This window comes from Eulemur rufifrons, chromosome 1 (assembly GCF_041146395.1).
Source record: "Eulemur rufifrons isolate Redbay chromosome 1, OSU_ERuf_1, whole genome shotgun sequence".
NCBI classification, from domain to species: Eukaryota; Metazoa; Chordata; class Mammalia; order Primates; family Lemuridae; genus Eulemur; species Eulemur rufifrons.
The window spans coordinates 1,088,208-1,104,622 of NC_090983.1; positions in this window are offsets into that span (position 1 = coordinate 1,088,208).

Below are 16,415 nucleotides of genomic sequence, written 5' to 3' on the forward strand. Positions count from 1 at the left end.
CGTGGCACCGCTCCGCTCTGCCGGGCCTGCGAGCAGCTACGTGGGCGTGGCTGGGCGCCAGGAAAGCCTTACTTAGAGAAAGTGGGTGGGGCCCAAATCTGGCCCATGGACTGTAGGTGCCGACTCCGGCTTAGCTGATGGGAAGGCTCAGGGTAGCAAACACACAGGTGCTGCGTGTAGGGGCTCACACGCTCACACACTAACACACGCTCACATGATCACTCACACATGCTCACATACTAACACACACACTAACACATTCACACACTAACACGTGCTCACACACTCACACTCACTAACATATTCACACACACTAACACACATTCACATGCTTGGTCACACACTCACACTCATGCTCACACTCAAACTCACATGATCACATGCTCATACACACACACACTAACACATTCACACACTAACACACACTCACATGCTCACTCACACACTCACACTCATGCTCACTCACTCACACTCACACTCACACACTAACATATTCACACACACTAACACACACATGCTCACTCACACACACTCACACACTCACACGATCACGCACTCACACAGGGCACAGGGCTGGCCAGGGGTCCCGGGTGGGGGTGTGTGCTGTGTTCCAGAACCGGAAGGTGCTGTCCTCTCCTGCGCCAACATAACCGGGAGGGGAGGTGTCGCAACCGCCCCCGCCATGGAGGGAGGGCAGGAGGGCTGTGAAGTCCTGCTCAGGGCCTGGCCCGCCCCGCCTCGCCCCTGCGCGGGTGGACGCAGGCATCTTAGTTCTCCAGACGCAGTCGCTGGTGGAGCCAGCTGCCTGCTGCCTGCCGTGCCACAAACTGAGTCTCTTTAAAATCTAACTTGTTTTGTTATAATTGATATAAAACAATGAAAACAATTGCTTTGTCCTTTGTCCTGTGGGCCTGGTGGCCGTCCCACCAAGGCAGGCCACACGGTCCAGACCCACAGCCATGACGTCCATGCCAGGGCCCGCCATCGCCTGTGTGAGAGCCCCTGTCACGGGTAGCAGCCGGGTCCCAGAGAAGGGGAGGGGTGGCCTAAAACCACAGCCGCAACTGGAGGCCCCGGGGCGGCCGTGTTACCTCCAGCTTGGCCTCGGGGGTCCAGCCCCAGCCCCCCCTGCAGCTCCCAGCTGAGGGGCAGGGGTTGGTGTCTGCTGGGTGAGCATCACGTGGAACTGGTCCCACTGAGAAGGTGCCTCCTGACAGGACAGTGTGTCCCAGGTACGGGTTTTCTTGTGCCCTGAGACTTGCCACCAGCCAGTGCTGTGACCTCATCCACCGAACTGCCCCTCCCCCACCAGCTTGGTGCCCAGTGCCCAGGACACAGTGGCCCGGGTGTGATGGGCCTGCACGTGCTCACCAGCCGGTGTGAGGCCAGGGTCCAGCCGGAGGCAGGCAGGGCTGCACCTGGGCCCCATCTGTGGAGTAAAGTCCTGGCCCGGGGTCACGGGCAGAGGTGAGGGGCAGGCGACACCGGCTCACGTGGTTCGTCACAGTGGGACGACCGCGGTTGAGAAATTCGGCAGCAGCTCCTCCCTGCCCCCGAGCCCCAGCCCCCGCCGCGAGGCCTTCACAGTCCCAGCGAGTGAGTGCGGGTCACAGTGGTGTGCCTGGACCAGCGTCCCCTCGGCAAGACGGGGACGAGCCCACGAGTGCCCGTCACTGAGTCTCTGGGCCTGGGTCACAGCCCTGGGGCCTCCACGAACCTGGGAGCCTCCCCTGCCCCTGCTAGGACAGCGTCACTCTGCTTTCTGCAGAGACCCCAGGACCCTCGCTGGGACGTGAACGTGCTGGTGACAAAGCTGTGCGGGCAGCTGTGGCTGCAGGATCTGCCGGCTGTCCCCTTGCTGCCCAGCCCCCGTTGGTGCTGTGGGTGCTGCCAAGGGCCGCTGTGGTGCCAGGAAAACTGCGCCATCTCGGGGGCATGGGCTGCTGTGGGTCGGACGCAGCCCCCGGCCTGTGTCTGTTCCTGTCCTAAGCCCCGGAACCTGCGAAAGTGACCTCGAGGTGGGGTCTTCGCAGACGTGGCCAAGTCACGGTGAGGCCATGCTGGACGAGGGTGGGCCCTGACCCAGTGCCTGGCGTCGCAGTGAAAGGAGAGCTGGACACAGACCCCGGGACAGACACACACATGGCCCGTGACAGAAGAGACCGGGATGGGCCAGGCAGACACAGCCAGGACACCGGGGTCGCCGCAGCCACGCCGGGCTGGGAGAGGGAGGAAGGAGCCTCCCCTGGAGGCTGCGCAGACACGTGGCCCCGCCGCACCTCGGCTTCCGGACCGTGAGAGAAGCAGCTGCTGTTGTTTTAAGCCACCTGCTTTGTGGCCGTGTGTTGCTCCGTCCCAGGGGCTGAGAGTCCGTCCGTCCGGGGGCCTTGCAGCGGGGCGTGCCCGTGCCTCCTGCACCGGGGCCCCTCCCTGCAGGGGCTCCAGCTTCACTCTGGCCCCAGGCCGGCTCCTCTGAGGACCACCCGCGTCAGTCTCAGCCTCTCCTGCTCCTTCCGTCTGACTCCATCTGACGCCTCCTGACGCTGCTGGAACGGATTTGGCAACTGCACGCGGTGGGAAACGAGTCTGCGTCCACAGACCCTCGGCAGGACACACGGTTCTGACAACAACCAGGCGCCGTCTCGGCTCAGACCACGACAGGGATGCATGACGCCTCATGGCCGCCCGCCGGGGTAGAGGCTGAGTGGCCGAGTGGAAACGCGGGGTGCCGCCATGCCGGCCCCGCCTCTGGGAGCCACCGCCGCTCCTGCAGGCAGCTTGAGAAAGCCCTTCGTGGCCCCCATCGGTGGCCCAGACGGCTTCACCGGGGTCCCCAGACAGCTGGGCCCGGAGGAGGAAGCCCAGCGAGCCCAGGGCCCCTCACTGGGCCCCCGACTGGGGTCTGCCCCGTGGGTGGGGGTGTCCTGCCCTCACCTGCCTCTCGGGATGTCACAGGCCCAGCAGACACCAGGTGGGAGAAGACGCTCGGGAAACCAGAGCCGGAGCGACGCGGTCCCCTGCTGTGAGAACACGCTGGGCTCGGCCTCTCGCAGGGATTTTCCCAGGAAAATCCGTCAGCGCCTGCTTGAGATTCACTTTCTAAACTGAATTTTTCATCAATTTCAAAAATGATTTTACAAACATTTTTTAGAAATTAAATGCGTCAAACACCTCCGTTCACAGGAGCCCTGTCACAAAGGTGGAGGTGTCCCTTTCTCCTGTTTATTTTGCCGCATTTTTGTCTTATCACTGAAATCCCTGGGCAGACGCTGGGATTTGAGCAGAGCTCACACCGCATGTCCTCGCCCGGAAGGAGGCGGCCGGGAGAAGAGGTGGCACCTCGGGCTGCGCCTCTTGTCCCTCCCGTCCCCAGAATTTCCCCCAGGGCTTCGAGCAGCGCCTGCCAGGCCACGGTTGGTCCTGCCTCCGTGTCACTCCTGGCCAGCGTCCTGGCCTCACGGCCCCGTCCCCAAGAGACCCCTCAGTGCCCTGCCCAGAGGATGATGACTCCACCGCAGCGCCACACCTTAGACGTGCACACCAGCGGGGAGCCAGGGAGGCCGGGGTCCCTAGGGGACCCACAGGGCAGGAGGGCTCAGAGGGCGCGGGCCTGAGGTCAGAGGTCACCAGACTTCAAAAGCCTGTGGTCAGGCCCCCCCACCCTGGGAGCCGCCAGGCGGGGACTGGACAGAGGAGGTGAGGGGACAATGCCCTGGTCTCCGGGGAAACAGCGACACCTAGCGGCAAGATCGCATTCCCGCCCCTCCCCCCCAGTTCCAAGGGGCGGGGCCGGCTCCGAGGGCGTTTTCACCGCGTGGGCGGAGACGGGAGTCTGAGCAGGACGACGACACCTTCCCGACGACACTTTCCCGACGACACCTTCCCGACGGCACCTTCCCGACGGCACCGGCACCGGCACCGGCGCGTGGTTCCGGCAGTTTGCGGCCGACGGGCAGCGTTTCCGTGGGGGTGGGGAGGCACCTCGGGCGTTTCTTACCGGGGACGCGACAGTCACGGGTTTTCTGTCGTCCGTCTAAGCAGAGCAGGACGACGGAGGGAAGCGGACCCGCAGCAGGCGCCGCTGATGGAGCAGCAGGAGGTTTCGTTCCTGACGTCACTCAATTCTCTCCAGGCGTTGCACAGAACAAGAAAAATAAGAAATTAAGTTAATCTATAATCAGAGAAATAGAAGTTGTAACCACAGAGATTCAGGCTCTCGAGGCTCGGGGTGTTTTTGGTTCCAACAGCTTTTAAATGTGGACTTTCACGGTCTGGGAAGGGCTGAAATCAAAAGCCTGGATGGGAATTGGGGCTCCTGTCCATTCTAGAAGCCCAGGGGGCAGGGAGTGGGCCCCCGGGGGTGCCCTGCCCTTGGCGGGAAGGTGGCACTCAGTGTGGCCGGGCCTCACCTCCTCACCCGACGTGGCCCCGTGGAGGCTTGTAAGCCGCAGTGCCGAGGCGTTTGGACTGGCCTCCTGGCTGCCTCGCACGTCCTCTTGAATAACACGAGAAAGGAGTCGATGCCAGACTCCCTCCTCCAAGGTCAACATCTCTTCTGCCAAGATCTAAGAAAAGATTTAATTTCAGCCACTTCTGCTGCCAGTTCTGTCTTTGCAGTGTCATCTTCTGACCGAGTCTGACCAAACCCTTCAGTGGAAGCAGAACCGAAGACCCTCCCGTGGAGCTCGGAGGCAGAAGGCATCAGAGATCGTGGCCTCTAGAAGGCTCCCCAGTTTACAGATGGGGAAACCGAGGCCAGAGAGGGGGAGCCCTTCCCAGAGCCGCATACCTAGTGTCTGGCAGAGCGGGGAGTCCCCTCCTGCCAGGCAGGAGCCCCCAGGTGGGCTCCAGGGAAAGCCACTGTCTAGCGTCCTGCCCCCAGGAGCAGGGCCCCCAGAGGGGCTTAGGGGTCGGGGAGGGAGAACTCAGTGCGGACACCCCCCTTCCCCAGGGAGGCTGCTGCGGGAACTCTGATGGGTGGCTCCACCTCAGGCCAAGTGTCAAAACTCTGGGACACGTTCAGTAACACGATGGCTGGGCCCAGGTACCGCAGGTGCTCAGCTGCCTCTCCAAACCTCTGGTTCACTTTGTCCCCCAGTTCCGCGGGTGGGGGGGCCCTGGGAGCAGGTGCCATGTCCAGCCCGGCCCGCAGCACCTTCCTCCCCAGGGCCCGATGGCGCCGCGGGGGCCCTGCCAACGCAGCACCTGCAGCACCTGCAGCACCAGGTGCCCGCGGAGAGCCAGGGGCGCGGCCGAGCTCCAGCTGTGGGTGCGCGTCCTCTGGCTCCGCGCTGACTCCGCCCTGCGGGGTCCCGGGATCATTTAATCCGCCTCGAGCTGCAGCACATGGGCCTGGCGGCCAAGGGGTGCCGCCGTGGTCGGGTTAGTTGTAAGCCCGGCTCGCCCGCCTGCCGGCTCCGTCACTGCACGTGCTGGGCCCCTGCCCACCGGCATGTCCCGCACCCGCCGGACAGAGCCCAGCGCCCAGCGCCACACGCGGCCTCCACGGGGCAGAGGTGTCAGGAAAGCTGGTTCGCGCTGTCTGTTCATCCGCTCACTGGCTCGTTCGAAAGTTTTTGTTCTTCTACCAGATCGTGACTCCGTCTGGAGCTCTGTGTGCGTGAGGAGGAGGACGCGGGACTTTCCCTCCTCCGCAGAGCCTGCTCTTACCGGGCGCAGCCGGGAACTCGGACGGCTCCCCACTGTCTGAGATGCCACCTTCGTCCTCTGTCAAATCAACTTCATCTGTTCAGTTTCACTTACCTTTGTGTTGGTTCCTTCAGCAGTATTGAATTGTTTTAATTACCATGGCCTTCAGGTGGGCTTTCCATGGGATGGGCGCATCTCCCTTAGCAATTTCCGTGTTACTTGCTTGAATGTTTTCTCACTGTCCACGGCTATTAGTTTTTCCTGCATTGACTTGAGAACAAGCTTAAGTTCCTAAAACACCCCCATGGTTTCTATAGAAGTTGCATTAAGTTCACAATAGTCTTCCCTTCCAGGAAGATATTATATCTCCCAATTATTCAGGTTAATTCTATGTCTTCAATAATATTTCATAGTTTTTTAAATAAAGAACTAGTACTTTTAGGATTCTGTTGTGATTGGAATCTGTTTTCCATGCACATTCAATTATATTTTAAAATATTTTGACAGGTTTCAAAATCCAGGCACCCATCACCAGGTTTAACAAATGTTACCATTTTTCTACTTTTGCTTCAGATCCCATTTTTTAAAAGAAATAAAATGCTATTGAAAACTACAGTGATCAAGACTGGTATTGGAGAAAGGGAAGGCAAATCAATGGAACAGGACGAGTGTCTAAAAATAGACCCGAGACACAGCCAGTGACTTTTGACCAGGGCGCCACCATGATTCAGCAGGAAGAGGACGTCTCTCTGTGAGGCCACTCAGACAGCAGGACATCGGTTCAGGCTGCGACTCGGACCTCACGGCAGACGCTACACAAGGAAGCTGCTAGAAGAAAACACAGGAGAATGTTTTTGCAGCCTTAGCGTAGGCCAAGATTTCTTAGCACGCAAAAAGGCTCTAACCACAAAAGAGGGAGAAAGGTAAGTTAGACTTCATCACAATTAAAACTTTCGCTCATCAAGCAGACTGACAATACTGAATGTTGGTAAAGGTGGGGCGCCTGGAGCCTCTTGCTGGGAGTGGAAAATGCTACAACCACTTAGGAAAACTGTGAAGTTTCCTAAAATGTTAAACATATATTTTGTGACTCAGCAGCTCCTCTTCTAGGTATTTATCCAGGAGAAATTAAAAATATATCCCCCCAAAAGCACTGTACAGGATGGCCAAGCATGATTTATTACAGTTGGTGACCGAAATTAAGGTTGTTGAGGCAGAAATAACTTGACGAAGGTCTGCTGGAAGCCAGGGATGAGGATGGACGTGTTCGAGAGTCTGTTTTGCGCTTTAGTGAGAAAGCTTGAGGGAGGGGCCGGTCCAGTCATTGGCTACGGATGGCAACGTACAGGCCAACGTGTTCCATGTGCAAGACTATTAAGAAACAAATCAGTGTCCTTCTCCTTGTCAGCGGGTTACATATTAATCAGCACAGCCACAGTTTGCGTGAGATAAGGCTCTTTACTCAGGGACAGGTGAGCCGCGAATCCCCCAGGCGGGGGTCATCGGGAAGCCTGCCAGGTGTGACCTGTGGGTAATCACAGCCAAAGACTGGAAGCAGCCCACGTGTTGGTCAACAGAAGAGCGATAACAAGTTCCAGTGTAGCTGTAGAATGATTACACTCAGCAGCAGAAAGGCTCGAACTGCGGCTCGTAGTACCGCAGCGTCATGGGTGAGCCCGACGCGGTACGCTGAGCGTGAGAACCAGACGCACGGAGGACGTGCAGAGCCTCCCGTTCGGGAGACTCCGGAGTAGGCAAAATAACGCCCGTTACACAGTCAGACCAGTGGTTGCCGCTGGGGGTGGGGAGGGCTGGGAAGCGGCGAGTGAGCAGGTTCCGCTGACGTCAAGGTGCCACACTTTGCTGCGTGTCGGCCCCCTGACCGGATGGGGCACACCTGAGCATGGCAGCGAATGCTAATCATACCTCAATAAACCAAAGCCAAATGTCTGCCACAGGTGCAGTGGAAGCTTTGAATGTGCTCTCCCCGGTCCAGTCCCTTCCCTCCCTCTCCAGAGATCACGCCCGGGGCAGTGGAATTCGTGTCTTCAGAATTTCCCTGTATGTGTTTGTGTCCATGAACAGTAAAAGGGTCTGTGCAGTGAAATGCATGTGGACGGCGGCTGTCTGCTGTTCCCCCAGCACCGTGTTTGGAGGCTGACCCCGTAACCACGCGCAGAGCTGGCGCCTGCACACACTCTTCCGCTGACCAGCACTCTTTGCGGTGTTAAATAATGCTTCGATGGACATTGCTGGGCGTGGCTCCTTGGACGAGGGTGACACCCTGGAGTGTGACTGCTGGGTCCCGGGGCAGGCTCCTCTTCACCCCTTGGTCCCTCAGAGCTCCGCCGGCAGCCTGCCCGCTGGGCGTGGTCCGACACGCATGGACGTCAAGACCATCGGACAGTCTTTCTTGTCTATTTTGACTTTGAGTTTTGGTTGAACGTCTTCTTGCACGTTTTCTGTGTTGATTTGTGGTTCAGTTTCCTTCCTTGTGATCTGTCTCTTCGCGTCCTGGTCGTTACATTTTCTCATGTTTACTGCTGGTTTTTCTGGTTGATGTGATATTTAGCCACTCTACTAACCTTTATCCATTCTCTTAAATTTCCTAAGTAGTAAAAATATTTCATCTGAAAACACTAATTTTGTTTCTTCCTTTCCGATATTTAGATCTAGCATTTGCTCTTCTTGTCTTCACATTGAGTAGGAGCCAGGAAAACACTGGCTATGAACAGCATTAGCAACCGAAAGACAAGTTTTGTTTTTAGCCTCATCGGAAACACTGAGTTATTCAGCCTGGTGTTTATTTATTTATTCACTCACCAAATATTTCTTGGCTGCGTTTTTGTGCCGGGCACTTACTGATTCTGGGTGCACAGCTATGAATATGGCTGGCAAGACCCTCGCTTCCTGGAAGAAAAGAGGAAATAAAAGGAAACAAATAAAATGATTTTAGAGACATGTAAATGTTAATGTTAGAATATTCTGTGTGAGCATGATGGAGGCTGTGCTCGAGGTTGGGTTTTAGTAGACATCTTTACAAAGTTAGGAGGATTCATGCTACCCCTAGTTTAAGAATTTGTATCAGGAATAATCGTTGAATAATATCAAGTGTATGTTTAGCGTCAATCAACATAACATGGTTTTTCCTGCTCTAAACTACTAATGCTAGGAATTAAATAATATTTCCTGCTATTGAACCATCCATTCATTCTTGGAATAAGTGCTACATGGTCATGATATGTGATTCTTGTATACTATTAAATTCCACCTCGTATTTTTGTATTCATGTTAGAAAGTTATATTAGTCTTTGTTTTTCTCTTTTGTGCTATTGTTGATTTTGACATAAGGATTATGTAAGCTTCAGAAAACTAATCGGGATTGTACCAGCTTTTTTATATCTAAAGTTAGACTACTTTAGGTAACAGGCATCACCTGTTCTTTGAGGCGCTGGGAGAACCTGCCGGTACGATGAGCTGCACCTGAGGCCCCGAGGCGGCGGACGAGGACATGTGAGGGAGGCCCAGCCGGGTCACGGTCCCTCGCCGGCCCCTCCACTTGTTCCCCGCATTGCTGAACCCGTCCCGTGCTGTCTCTCCTGTGGGAAGTCTTGGTAACTAATATTTTCTTAGAAAATTATCAATTTTATTTAGATTTTCACTTTTTATATAAATATTTAATATAAATATTCTGTTTCTGTAGTTATACCCTCTTCTCATTTTTATAGAACAACTCTTTTTTTCCCAAGTCTAATTTGTGTTTATTTTCTGTTTCATAACTGTGGGTTTTGCCTTAGTTCCGTCCTCCTCTCTGGGATGTTCTTGTGATCTAGATTCTGAGCTGAACACACAGGTCGACCGTTTTCAATCTTCTTAAATTCTTCTCCACGTGTTTAGGCTTGAGCTTCCCTCTCACCGCAGAGGCTGCGTCTCTCCCTGGGTGAGGAGCGAGGTCGTCTCCACCCGCGTGGGAGCTTTTCCCTCCTTCGCCCAGTTTTGGCGTCCAGGTGCCGGCCTTCTCCGGTGCGTTTTCTGGTTCACTTCTTGTTTCCTGCCTTGGCCCAGGGACGGTGGCCTGCGCGGTTCTCTGAATCGCTTACTGATGTTTCAGGGGCTGTGCCTGACTACGACACGTCAGCGCTCATGGGCTTTTGAGAAGGACCCGCAGGACACGTGCGGTGGCTGGCACAGCCGCAGAGAGTGGACGCCGGGCTGTCTGCACAGACGTGGCAAGGCTGAGCACCCGCTGGGGGAGGGAGAAGGCCGCTCAGGAACCAAAGCCCTTTGGGGTGATTGGAGAGGAGGGACGGGAAGGGAGCCGCCTCCACCCCCTCCTGCTTTCCGGCTCCCGGCGGTCCCTCTGGCTCGGTGCAACCACACCAGCACCCGCAGAGGCCGGCCTCCAGGGACAGAGTGGGCACAGGCGGGCTGGAGAAGGGGGCAGGTCTGGGGGGCAGGGACCTGCCCAGCACACCTGGGCACCTTCACGCATGGGCTCCCCTGCGTCCCTGTAAGGGCCTGTGAGTGTCTTCAGGAAGAGGGAAGGTGCCCTGGGCAGGACTCTGCTGCTCGATCCCCAGCCCTGCCCGCAGCTGGCAGTGTGCCCCGGTCCTGCACGTGCTCCCCCAGGGCACCCCTAGTCCTCAGCCCTGGCTCTGCATGCAGGCCCCGACCCCACAGCTCAGGATGGGTAGCGCGGGTGTCCGGATCTAACAGCCCCAGGTAACAGACAGCACGTCTGTAACACAGAGACAGCCCTTCATGTCCCCAAACTCTGCAGCCCCAAACAGAGGAAGCTCACAACAGGCAGGGGCTTTGTGGATGGACAGAGGAGGGGAGAGCAGACAGGTGCTGTGGACTTTGCCCTGTGAAAGGTGGTACTTGCCTCTGGTCTGGGCTGCTGAGGCTCTGCTGGGAGCAGCTGCTCTGTGGACACAAGTGCCCAGCACCAGGCTCTGGCCCCAGCCCAGGCTTCCAACCGCCGCTGCCAGCCAGACCCTGAGTCAGCACTTGCTGTCTGCGCCACGAGCAGCGCCCAGAGAGCTGCCGGCACTGCAGGTACCCGGCGGCCTCCCCAGCCAGAAGCCCGGGGAACCAGTTACTTGGGGCCCCGCCAATCTCCGACCCCTGGCCGGGTGGGGGCCACCCAGCTCTGCTCCAGCCCACCCGTGGCTCCAGTTCCTGAGTCTGGGACCCGGCAGTGCCCCTCGCCTGCGGGTTTTCTCTCTCCTTCCTGCAATGAGGTGCACGGCGGCGTCAGTCCTACCCCTGCGTCACTCTGCAGCGGGTGAGATTAGGAGTGCGGAGGGGCGGGGTGCTCCTTCAGACACAGACTGCTGGGCCCCTCCCAGCCCCAGAGCCCAGATCTCCGGGGGCAGGCTGGGGAGGGTGCGGCTGGCAGAGCCCAGATTCCAGAGGGGCCCCTTGGGCTGGGTTCCCCTGGCTCTCACAACTTCACGCCCACACCCCTTCCCACCACTCAGAGCTCTGAGGGTCCCCTGCCCCTCCACGTGGCACCTCTTTCTTTTGTACACACACACACACATACACACAGCCCTTCCTCCTAACAGACTGCCAGAGTGCAGATAAATACAGAGCATGGTGCAAAGTGTCCCTGAAAACCCATCACAGAGCCGAGTCTGCGGCCCCCCACTGTCCCCAGAGGGCGACTGCGGCCTTTACTGTCCGAGCCCAGCCGGCATCTGGAGGTGAAGGGGACCGGCAGGCAGCACAAAGCAGGACTGTCCTGGCAGGCAGGACACGTGGTCGCCCCAACAGGCCCCCAGGGCAGAAACTGGTGGAATTCTTCAGAAATTCCTCCCATCTCCCTGGGACGCCAGTGGGGTCTAGCCCTCAAGGACTCGCCAGTGAACATCTTCCCCAGGCCCGTTTACCGGGGCAACGACATTGGTGTTTGTTTTCACGACTTCTATTTCTATAAACACTTGGATTTTCAGGAGGAAAGTTAGGAATGGGGCTGGACAATTGTTCTTCAACAGAGAATCAGGAAGGGGCCGTTAATTCGGCGTCTGCTGTCCAGCATCCTGGTCCTGACTCCCTCTGGGCCTCAATCTCCCCATCTGTAAAATGGGAGGGGGCCTAGCCCTCAGTCCCAAGCACAAAGGGGGGATTCCATTAACACGTGTCCACTAAATAAAACTAAAACACAGTGGCCGTGAGCTTGTGGGGGGGTCTGCAGGGAAACGACACCTGGCATCTCCCCCCTTTGCTTTCAGAGGCTCCTGCAGGCCACAGAGCCTCCCAACCAAGACGGCCCACTGTGGCTGCCCACGGCAGAGCCAGCTGCACGGGAGCCACTTGGAGTGCTTGACTGTTGGAGCCCCACAGCCATGGAGACCAGTGGGGTCAGGACCTCTGTGGGGTAAGGCAGGCGACTCTGATCTGCAGCCAAGGCCGAGGACCCCTGGGTTAGACGGTACCACCGGGCCCCATGGCTGAGCCAGCTGGAAGTTGCTCAGTAGTGACGGGGACTTGGGAGGAGTGGGCTTGGGTAGGGGAAGAGGCCACCCACAATCTTGCCATTAGCACAGGGAGAGCTGACCTCACGCTTCTGGGGGTTAAAGCTGGGCTTCCTACCAGGGAACCTGCTTCCTACCGCCCTCCCAGGGCCACCTCGGGCCTGGCTCTGGTCCCAGAGAGGCTACTGGAGTTGGTGTAAGAGTGTTCAGCCCCGGATCTGGCTCAAGCCGACCGTGGGCACTCTCTGACCCTTGGTGTTTTTTTCAAGTCTTGTATCCTGGTTCCTTCATCTGCAAAATGGGGGTGACAATTGTGCCCGCCGTTCCCTCTCTGGGTGAGAGTAACTGAGCTCAGCTATTCAAAAGTGGGCACTTTGCAAATTCCAGGGCACAATGCAGACGCTGGGAGGGGCAGGGGAACTGGTGAAAACCGGCAGAGGTGCTCCTGCCTGGGACCGAAGCTCTGCCCGGCTGCCCCTGTGTTCCGGGGGGCTGCTTGCTCCTTGCCCGGGTCCCCTCAGGGTCCTGCTGGAGCCTTCATTCAGCTGCGCCCAGCTCGGGCTGCCCTGGGGCCGGCCTGGGGGACAGTCTCGGCTCCAGGACTGGAGTCCCCTGCAGCTCCGGTGCCCCGGCTCTACTGCAAGAGCTGGGCCCGCGCTGGGCTCCCCGGGCCCCTCCCCGCACCCAGGCTGGCGGTTGGTGTCCTGTCTCCACCGACCGCAGCAGCCCCAGCTCGTGCAGGAAACCTGCTGACACCACTGCCAGGTTCCGGAATGCTCTGCCCATACTGCTCCCTACCAGCCTGGGGAGTCCGTGCCCTCTGTCCCGGGAGCTCTTGCCTCGCCCCAGGCCGTGAGCCAGGCCAGCTCCCACCCACCGCAGAGGGGTAGGCACAGGCTGGTTGAGCACCCACTGTGCCCCAGCAGCCCTTGTTCACTGGACACATGTCACAGGCCGTGCCATACTCACTTCACATGCCACAAACGGAGGAACCAGGCTTAGAGATTAACGACCACCCAGGTTCACACGTCAGTGACAGGCAGCCAAGACGTCACCCAGACAGCCTGGTTCTCGGACAGTTTGTACATCGCCATCTCGTTTGTTTCACTCCCCCCCTCCCCGAGGATGGCATTGTCCCCACGTCACACACACGACCCTTGGACGCTCAGAGACACAGTGCACAGCACAGAACAGGCATGGATGGAGCAAAGGAGGATCCAGAGGACTGGGACCTTCCTCCCTGCGGTGAAGGCAGGAAGGCTGCATGGAGGAGGAGGATGGGCAGTCTCAGGGTTTAGGGAAAGGCCAAAGCAGCTGAGGAGAAAATGTGACTGCGGGGTGGGCAAGGCCTTAATGGCGCAGGCGCTTGGAGGGATCAGTGAGGACCAGGCGGGCAAGGGGCCTCGGCCGGACAGGGAGCTCTGTGGGAACAGGGGCCAGGGGCCCGGCCAGGACAACTGTCACAAGGTCACCGTTGGGGGCCATCTGACAGAGTTGGGATGAAAAGGTTCTGTCTAGGTCCCAGGATCCTGCCTGGACACCAAGCTCGTCCCCTCGTTTTCCCACCTTGGCCTCAGTTTCCCCATTTGTACCATCCAGCTTTGAATCCCTAAGAACCTTCCAGCCATGAATCTGTGTGGCAGGACCCCCGACCCCACGCGATGCAGTGCGAGCCCAGAGGCCCGCGCAGCTTGACGGCATTTCAGGGTCCGGGCGGGACCGAGGGGCCGCCCTCCCCGCAGCGGGGCAGGCCAGACGCGGCCACCTGCGCCTGTCTGGATCTGCCCCGCCGGTGCCATGGTAACGGCGCTTCCCACAAGCTCACAGAGCCCGCAACCCGGCGACAGAGAAGGGAGGTTGCCACGGCAACTGGGGGGGGAGTTTTACACCTTCAGTGGGGCGGAGCCTCCAGGGCCGGGCCTTCGGGGCGGAGTCTTCGGGGGCGGGGTCTCGGGGGCGGGGTCTCCAGCGAGGCGTGGTCTCCAGCGAGGCGGGGTCTCCAGGGGCGGGATCTCTGGGGCGGGGTCTCCCGGGATGGGGCTCCAGTGAGGCGGGGTCTCCGGGGGTGGGGTCTCCAGTGAGGCGGGGTCTCTGGGGGCGGGGTCTCCAGTGAGGCGGGGTCTCCGGGGCGGGGTCTCCAGTGAGGCGGGGTCTCCGGGGCGGGGTCTCCAGCGAGGCGGGGTCTCCGGGGCGGGGTCTCCAGCGAGGCGGGGTCTCCGGGGCGGGGTCTCCAGCGAGGCGGGGTCTCCGGGGCGGGGTCTCCAGCGAGGCGGGGTCTCCAGGGGCGGGATCTCTGGGGCGGGGTCTCCAGGGATGGGGCTCCAGTGAGGCGGGGTCTCTGGGGGCGGGGTCTCCAAGGAGGCGGGGTCTCTGGGGCGGGGTCCCCAGCGAGGCGGGGTCTCCGGGGCGGGGTCTCCAGCGAGGCGGGGTCTCTGGGGCGGGGTCTCCAAGGAGGCGGGGTCTCTGGGGCGGGGTCCCCAGCGAGGCGGGGTCTCTGGGGCGGGGTCCCCAGCGAGGCGGGCCCGCACCTGGCGGCAGGTCCGCCCCTGCGCGCCCCGCCGCTGCCCGCGCCTCCCTCCCCAGCACCTTGGTGAGACCCCCCAGCTCCCGCACCCCTGAGCCGGGACTGCGTAACTCACCTCTTCGCCTCTGCGCAGAGAACCTGTCTTCTCACTGGTTTTTGTCCCTGGCGTTCTGCGGATTTGGTTTTATTTTTCTTACCGGGACCTTGTCGATTCCTAGGCTGAGCGTTTGTCTCTAGACAATTCCGGAGATTCCGAGCTGGTTTCTCCCGGTGCTTCGTGTGGGCCGACCCCTCCCGGAGCCCCCGCGCCTTTCCCCGGCACAGGTGCGGGCTCCGCCCCCCGGCCCCATCCCCTGGCCCCCAACCCCCTGGCCCCTGGCCCCCTGTCGCCCTGACCCTTTCCCCCGCCCCTGTCCCCTGAACCCCTGTGCCCCGGACCCTGTGCCCCGGACCCCAACCCCCTGGCCCCCAACCCTCTGTTCCCCGGTCGCCTGTCCTCCAACCCCCTGTCCCCCCGACCCTTTCTCCCGGACCCTGTCCCCCGGACCCTGTTTCCCGGCCCCCTGTCCACCAACCCCCTGTCCCCCGACCCCCTGTCCCCTGGACCCTTGTCCCCGGCCCCCTGTTCCCTGGCCCCCTGCCCCCCAACCCCCTGTCCCCCGACCCCCTGTCCCCCAGCCCTGCCCAGTCGCTGGCCAGACGTCACGATCCCTCTGTCCCAGTGCTCAGCTTGGCTGCAGCCACCATCACAGGTGAGCTTCCTCTTGGTGTGTGGCACTCGGGTTATTCTTTTCTGTGTGAAAGCTTGATTTCTGTATTTTGAATTTTTGTGAGAGTTTTTTCCACAATTTATTTTTATTAGGTTGAACCATTTGAAATTACCAGTTTCATAGGTCAAAGACAGTCAAATATCAGTAATTTCCTGATTTAACCTAATACTTCTTTCTTTTCTTTTCTTTCTTTCTTTCTTTCTTTCTTTTTTTTTTGAGACAGAGTCTCGCTTTGTTGCCTGGGCTAGAGTGCCGTGGCGTCAGCCTAGCTCACAGCAACCTCAAACTCCTGAGCTTACGCGATCCTCCTGCCTCAGCCTCTCGAGTAGCTGGGACTACAGGCATATGCCATCATGCCCAGCTAATTTTTTCTATATATATTTTTAGTTGTCCAGATAATTTCTTTCTATTTTTAGTAGAGACGGGGTCTCGCTCTTGCTCACGCTGGTCTCGAACTCCTGACCTCGAGCAATCCACCCGCCTCGGCCTCCCAGAGTGCTAGGATTACAGGCGTGAGCCACCGCGCCCGGCCATTAACCTAATATTTCTTTCTATATTGCTTAGCTTTGTCTAGAATTCTACAGCTCTGACAGGATTTTTAAAACTTTTTCTTGTTTTTAATTTAATATTTATTAGTAGTGTAAATTCAGAATGCTACAAAAGGAAAGTAAAATGATAATGGGTCTTACTCTCTACTAACTCTATCAGCACAAAAAGTTATATATGAATAAGGTTAATAAATGCAAACCGTATGCACAGAAAGACTCTATATTTAAAAGGGAAAAAGTGAATGCATCCTCACCGCCCCACCCCCAAACAGTACCCCCAGTGCCCTGCCCCCCAGGACAAAGGCTGTCAACAGTTACTGTTTTGGGGAAAAAAAAAAGGAGTGGGGTATATCATGCCTACTCTCTGTGTCCCTCTTCAGTAATTTAGCAAAAGGTGGTGGCCATCTTGCCGCATCAGCGCTCACTGAGACTCCTTCTGGCAGCT